The 7,619-nt window shown below is 37.8% G+C and overlaps 1 non-coding gene across 1 annotated transcript; it reads left to right on the top strand.

The window, feature by feature from the left end:
- The first annotated feature begins 3,794 nt into the window (after positions 1-3,794).
- LOC111725695 lies at positions 3,795-3,901 on the top strand. Its single transcript, XR_002773708.1, has one exon. It is a non-coding gene; the product is annotated as a U6 spliceosomal RNA (small nuclear RNA).
- Positions 3,902-7,619: the final 3,718 nt, after the last annotated feature.

The raw sequence follows: 7,619 nt of genomic DNA, 5'->3' as shown, positions 1-7,619 counted from the left end.
AAGAGAGGAGGAGGAGAAGGAGAGACCATATGTGATTTGCAAAGGCCTATCTAACCTTTTATGGAAAAGATTTGCAGATCCCAGACCTAAGGAAGCTTCTTAACCCTGACTGCTCACTAAAGTTTCCTTGGAGAGCTTTGAATGCATTTGACACTTGGACCTCATAATGCCTAAGGTGGGGTCTGGGGAATCTGTTTATTTTAATATGTTCCCAAGGAACTCATATTTTCTAGTCTCCTCACCCTTGAGTCCCAGAGTGAGGGTCTCTTTAGGGTGGTTGTGGATCTGAAAGGCAGAGTTTCACCTATAAACAAGTGAGAGGATTGAGTGGGGCCTCAAGGTGGGCATGACCCCAGGCTGGGGGTGTGTGATGGGAGCGGATAGCTGAGCTATGTTTTTCTTACCCTGTCACTACCTCCTACCTAATGCTTGGAATGCACCAAATATATTGGGCAGAAATGTTCCTACTTTGGGGGTAGACTGGGTGGGAAAAAGTTGCTTATAACCTATGTCTAAGGCAGGGAAGACCACTTAGAAATTTGATTTCTCATCTCACGAGCACCTCAGAGAAGGAAGGGGAGACAGGGTCTTGGAAGATGTACCCCTCACCAGATACATAGGTGCCTGTCTGCTTTAAGGTATGGCCACAAAGGAATGTGGTGAATTATTTTTAACCAACTGCCAGAGCCTTCAACTCTGGGTAGAACACACAGTCCTGGAAGGCTGCCTTACCTAGTCATGCATCTGGGCAACTTCTTTGGGATCCACTTCTGGAGCCCGCAGCAAATTCTTTTGAATTTATTCTGTGTTGGCAATTTTCCTCTGAGGGTAGGTTAATCTTTAGAAAAAACAAAAACTCAGTTGAAATCCAACAAATTGATATAATTTGGGATTAAAAAATTCAATAATTTATACCAAATAAAGAAATAAAGACATTGAATGTATTATAGGCTGCAGAGCTTAGTGATTAAGAGTATGGGTTCTGGAGCCAGATTGTCTGGGTCCAAAGCAAAGGCTCCATCATTTGCTAGCAATGCAAACTTGGTCAGGCTACTTCAACTTTGTGCCTTATTTCTCTCACCTGCAAAGTGGGGATTATGCAAGTAATTACCTTATAGAGTTGTGACATTTAAATGAATTAATCCTAGGATTAAATAAAAGGCTAGGAGCTTCTTTGCTATTATTGGAGTCCTTGGGCAGTGTGTATTGACTTGGAGGATATTAAAAAAAAATGCTTCTAGAAGTGTTTTGGGCTGTGGCAACAGTATGGTTATTTCAAACCTGCCCCAGGCTGGCAGTTTTGAAGAACTCTTTGGATGCATGTATGCTCCAGTAAGGTGGATTTCTAAACCTTTCACTATGCTGCCCGAAGAGATGCTAACTTAGCCCATTCTGTCTCCTGATATCCTTGCAAATCCTGTCACCAAAAGAATTCTTTTAAGCTTATGATGTAGACTGGGAAGCATGGAAGAAGGGAGGCCTGGGGGCAAAACTTGCTCCAGATTTCCATATGGAAAGAGCAGGGTGCTGAATTGATTAGAAGTAGGGAACTTGAAACTTTGTCATTGGGCATGTATCTGGTCAATATTAAAGAATGAGGGAAGGGATGAAGATTGTCAAATTTATGCCCACAGAGTTGTTCATAGTCTGTCTTATAATCTTTGTAAGATCTGCAGGGTCTGTAGTAGTATTGGTTTCAGTTTGGTTACCAGTTACTGTTTTATTTTTCTATCTTGCTACAAGATTTGCCAGTTTTATCAATCCCTTTTTCAAAGAACCAGTTTTTAGTTACTGTAATTTTCTCTGTTGTTTTTCTGGTTTTGATTTCATTATTTTTTGCTTTTACCTTTGTTATTTCCTTAGTTCTGCTTAATTTGGGTTTATTTTGTACTTTTTTGCTGTTTTTTTAAGTATAAATTTAAATGATTTTTTTGAGACTTTTCTTTTCTAACATAAGCATTTAAAGCTATACATTTCCCTCTAAGCACTGATTTTTTGTTTGTTTGTTTGTTTTTGAGACAGAGTCTCACTTTGTTGCCCTCAGTGGAGTCCCTTGGCTTAATAGCCTCACAGCAACCTCAAACTCTTGGGCTCAAGTAATTCTCTTGCCTTAGCCTCCTGAGTAGCTGGGACTACAGGAGCACATCATAATGCCCAGTTTTTTGTTTTTTTTTTTCTAGAGACCAGGTCAGACTGGTCTCGAACTCCTTGAGCTCAAGCAATACACCTGCCTCAGATACTAACGCTCCTCCTTCCTTCCTCAGCTAGGATTACAGATGTGAGGCACCGTGCTCGGCCTCTTAGCACTGCTTCAACTGCATCCCACAATTTTGATAAGTGTTATTTCTTTTTTCTTTGTCTCACAGTATTTTATAATTTCTCTTTAGACTTTCTGTTTTGGGACATAGATTATTTAGAAGTATGTTATTTAATTTCCAAGACTTTAGAAATTTTTCTGTTGTCTTTCTATTATTGATTTCAATTTTAATTCCACTATGATCAGAGAACATATATTCTATGATTCAATTCATTCATATTTATTTGTTTATGACCTTACATAAAAATGTTTATTTTATGACCCTCCATATATACATGATCTGTCTTAGGGAATGTTCTGTGGGCAATTGAAAGAATATATATTCTGCTGTTGTTGGGTGGAATGTTCTAGAAATATTGATTAGTCTAAGTTGGTTCAAGATTTTTCAGTTTTATTTCCTTGTTGGTTTTCTCTCTCCAAGTTCTAAAAATTCCTGAGAGAGGAGCTGGAATATCCAACAAATTGTGAATTTATCTATTTCTCTTTCAGTTCTATCAGTTTTTGCTTCCTGGTTTTTGAAGCTCTGTCATTAGGCACATATGCATTTATGATTGTTTTGTTCTTTTGCAAATCAACCCTTTTATCAGTATGGGATTTTTTTTGTTGCTGTTAAGTAGGCCCAGGCTGGGTTTGAACTCTCCATCCCTGGTACACAGGACCAGTGCTTTAACCACTGAGCTACAGGCAACCAGTCCCTTTTATCATTATCTAATGTCCCTCTCTATCCCTGGTAATTTTGTTTGCTCTTAAGTCAACTTAGTCTATTATTAATGTAGCCACTCCAACTTTCTTTTGGTTACATCTGTGTAATATACCTTTTTTTTCATCCATTTACTTTCCCCTCCATACATTTGCTTTTACCATGTCAATATCATTATATTTGAAGTGAGTTTCTTGTGAACAGCATATAATTGGGTCTTTTAAAAAATCTATTAGGATAACCTGTCTTTTTGGTTATTTGAACAGTATTTAGGATTCCATTTTTACTTTTGTGTTTTTATTTTTTACTTTGTATGTACATGGCATGTTTTGTGTTTTTGACTATACATTTTAAAATAGTTTCTCAATGTTCTAGAGATTACAATATAAATATTACACCCATCTTTTCTCAGTTGACTTAGAATCAATATTTCACCATGTTTAGTTTTATATAGAAACCTTCCCCCTTCTTTTGCAATTTTCTTACAGTGTATATTTATGGACCTTAAATATGCCACCAAGAGCTTGACTTATTCTAGAATTAAATTTGGTTACTTGGCTATGTTCTTTTGTTGTCATAATGCTCTGAGACTTGACCAAATCCTACATATTGAATGTGGTGAAAATGATTTTTTTTAAAAAGGAAAAATGTTTCTAGGGTAGATTTTTATAGATACAACTGAAGTGGGTGTTGACAACAGAATAATACCATTTTGGAAGAGGTTTTGAATACTTATTAACAGAAGTTGGAGAAACATTGAAAAGTAGGGGGAAAAGGGTGCTCGCTTTGGCAGTACATGTACTAAAATTGGAACAACATAGAGAAGATTAGCATGGCCCCCAAGCAAGGATGACATGCAAATTTGTGAAGTGTTCCATACTTTTTACACTGAAAAAAAAAAAAAAAAGGAAAAAAGTATTTCTTCTACTGAAATATAAATTAGAAGAATGAAGAAACAAGATATATAGGGAGAAAGTAGAAAGAGGAAAAACTGAGGATGGGTTGAGGGAGGGAGAGGGTTTTTGAGAACCCTGGACGTCCTGATTCCTCTATTTTGATACTAAGAGATGCTGGATCAGAAAGGCTTTTGGGTGATCAAGTTTTAATCTAACCTCTTCTAGTGTCAATTGCTGGACAGCCGTAAGGAGTACATGCATGATGTGCAGGGAACTCTTGCAGCAGCACATACAAGGCACTTTGTAAACAGGAGTGATTGTTATTGCCACCCAGGCCTCCCTATGTGTATTCTGTGCTCTTACAAACATGTCAAAGCAGGCAGGTTGTTTTACTCTAAAAATATTGCCTGAGGTTCACCCTCAGAAATTTCCCTTACTGGTGGTTCTCAACACTGTGTGCACATTAGATTCGCCTGGATACCCTGAAATATGTCTGGGACCCTCCCTCAGAGATTCTGATTCAGTTGGTCCAGGGAATGATTAATGGATAAAGACAGATAGATACTAGATAGATAGATAAATCTACTATGAATTATTCAAGTAAGATTCTTTTGTTGGTGGCTCAGGAGGTCCTGAATAGAGATACATGTTTAGTAAGTGAGAGGCGTCACAGATGTGCCTAAGAAACTTCCCCAATCATGTTTTTATTGAATTAATTTTCAAACATACATAAATTACAATGATTGTAGAATAAATCTCCTTGTACCTCTGTGAACTTTCATCACTTAGCTCTAACAAAGCGTTTCACCAATCTTGTTTCATCTATTCTGCTCCCTCCAACTCTTTTCTTGTGCCAAATGATTTAAGCAAATCTCCCAAATTGTGTTGTTTTACAGTGGGTATTAAAACACCCAAGTGATTTTAATGCTGGCAGGGATTAACAGGCACTAGACAAAGCCTCTCATGGGGAAATGCCATTTTGGAGACCACCTTCTTTGTACTGTTTTCTAATCAAATAAAGCCTTGGAATCCATCTGCAATAGCTGTAATGTTCAATTTCCTGTGCTAAGGTTATTTGGCATTAATGATATGTAGCTCATGTAAACAAGATATTATCATTATTCAGTGAAACTGAGTACTAATGGTATTTAATTTTCATGACATACTTATAATCACAAAGCTACACCACTAATGTTCTTTAACTAAATTCAAAGATATATATAGCCTCCTCCCCAAAGGTAGCATGCAGCATCCTGGGGCATGACCCTGCCTAGGATTCAGAGGTTTGGTACTGTCTGTTCAAGCCCTCCAGTCTCCCCTGGACCCTGTGTTGCTCTTACTTAGTGCTTCCTGTCAGCAGCCTCTAGTGCTCCCACATTTGCTAGCCCCTGATTTGAAATTATCTGCAATGCAGCAATGGGGCTGTGACCAAATGCTATCAGATAGATCTTTGTTCTCAGTGTAAGAAAGAGGCTTAAGCAATGGCCACGTGATGAGAAAAAGTGAAGGAAATATTATTTCAGATTTTTAACATTTGTTCCTTCAGTGAATATTACTGAGCATCTACTACATAGTACCATGTGCCAGAAACTGTTCTCAGTGTTTAGAACATATCAAAGAACCTGACAGACATTAGGCATAGATCTGTGCCATCACCGAGTTTCCCAAAGCAGTTATATTGTGCCAGCTTCTACCATTTGTTTTGTCCAAATATCTATGTTGTTATCCCTACAATCAGCCATCACACCCACTCTGAAGTCTTTTTATTTCAGGAAGATGGAACTATGTGGAAAGGGAGGTAGGCAAGATGAGTGAATCCGTTTATTTCCCAGGCATTGCCAAACCATCTCAAGCCTGGGATGGACTGGACCTATTGGGAAAAAAGTTTGACCTGTTGGAACAGAGGATGCAGAGGTGAGTTCTAAAGGACATATAAACCCAAGTGCTTGAAACACCAATGGGTCTTGTGCATGCCTGTGTGTGCAAAAAAGCATTGTGATCAGCTGGTAATACCTGCCATGGAATCTGGAGTAGGGAGTAAAATAGTCAGCCTCTTAACCCCTATGCAAAAGTTTGAAATCCCTCTCTCCCTCTCCAACTCCCCCACTTCTCCCTCCTTCCCTTCCCAGAGATCTGCTTTCTGTCACTATAGCTTGGTTTTCATTTTCTAGAATTTTGTACAGAGGGAATTATACAGTATGTATGTTTTTGCATCTGACATCTTTCCTTCAGCGTTATTATTTGGAATACATCTTTGTTGTTCACTGTATCCATAGTTCACTTCTTTTTCCTGCTGAGTTGTACTCCATTGTACAGATAGACAACAATCTGTGTATATGTCTATTCGTGTGTTGATGAGTTGATGGCTAATTTGAGTTGTTTCCAGTTTTTGGCTATTACAAATAAAGCTGCCATAAATATTTGTGTGGAAGTCTTTACATGGTTGTATACTTTCTTTTCTCTTGGGTAAACATTTAGGGCTGGAATGGCCAGATCATATGTGGGTACTTGTTTAACTTAAGAAACTGTCAAACTGTTTTCTACAGTGGTTGTACCATTATAATATATTCTCATCAGTAGTATGTGAAAGTTATAGTCAGTCCATATCCTTAAACATCTTTTCATGTGTTTATTTGCCTTCTGTGTTTTGTGTCTATCTTTCACTTATTTTGAGTTGTTTGCTTTCTTCTCATTAAGTTATTATTATTATTTTTTAAAGACAGAGTCTCACTTTATCACCCTTGGTAGAGTGTCGTGGTGTCACAGCTCACAGCAACCTCAAACTCATGGGCTGAAGCAATTCTCTTTCCTCAGCCTCCCAAGTAGCTGGGCCTATGGGTGCCCTCCACAACAGCGCTGGCTATTTTTTTTTTTTTTCCCCTTGCAGTTGTCATTGTTGTTTAGTTGGCCCAGGCTGGGCTCAAACCTGCCACCCTCAGTGTATGTGGCTGGTGCCATAACCACTGTGCTATGGGTGCTGAGCCTTCTCATTAGGTTTTGAGAGCATTTTGTATATTCTAGAGGCAAGTCCTTCATTAGACATGTAATTTGCAAATATTTTCTCTCCATGCCAGAGAGAAAATTTAATTCTCTTACCAGTGCTTTTTGCAGAAACATTTTGATAAAATTTTAATTTTGATGAGGTATAACTTATTAATTTTTTATGGATTGTATTTTAATGTTATATACAAGAACTTTTTGCCCAATCCAATTTCACAAAGATTTCCTCCTTTTTTTTTTTTTTTTTTTTTTTAGAAATTTTATAGTTTTAGGTTTTATATTTGGGTGTATGATACATTTTGAAGTAAGTTTTATGGCATATGGTGTTAGAAATGGATCAAAGTTAATTTTATTTATTTATCGTTTTTTTTTTGAGAGAGAGTTTCACTTTGTTGCCCTTGGTAGAGTGCTGTGGCATCATAGCTCACAGCAATCTCAAACTCTGGGGCTCAAGCAATCCTATTGCCTCAGTTTCTCATTTTTACTAGAGATAGGGTCTCACTATTGCTCAGGCTGGTCTTGAACTCATGAGCTCAAGCACTCTGCCTGCCTTGGTCTCCCAGAGTGCTGGTATTATAGGTGTGAGCCTGACCAACGTTCATTTTTAAATGTAGATATCTGGTTATCCCAATATTGTTTATTGAAAAGAATATCCTTTCTTTCTTTCTTTTTTTTTTTTTTTTTCCTTTGGGGCCATGGTGTTTAG

This window comes from Otolemur garnettii, unplaced genomic scaffold (genome assembly GCF_000181295.1).
Source record: "Otolemur garnettii isolate 467f Iridium unplaced genomic scaffold, OtoGar3 scaffold00046, whole genome shotgun sequence".
Classification (NCBI taxonomy): Eukaryota; Metazoa; Chordata; class Mammalia; order Primates; family Galagidae; genus Otolemur; species Otolemur garnettii.
Note: the sequence above shows the minus strand (reverse complement) of the source record. Positions and strands in the feature narration are given on the sequence as shown.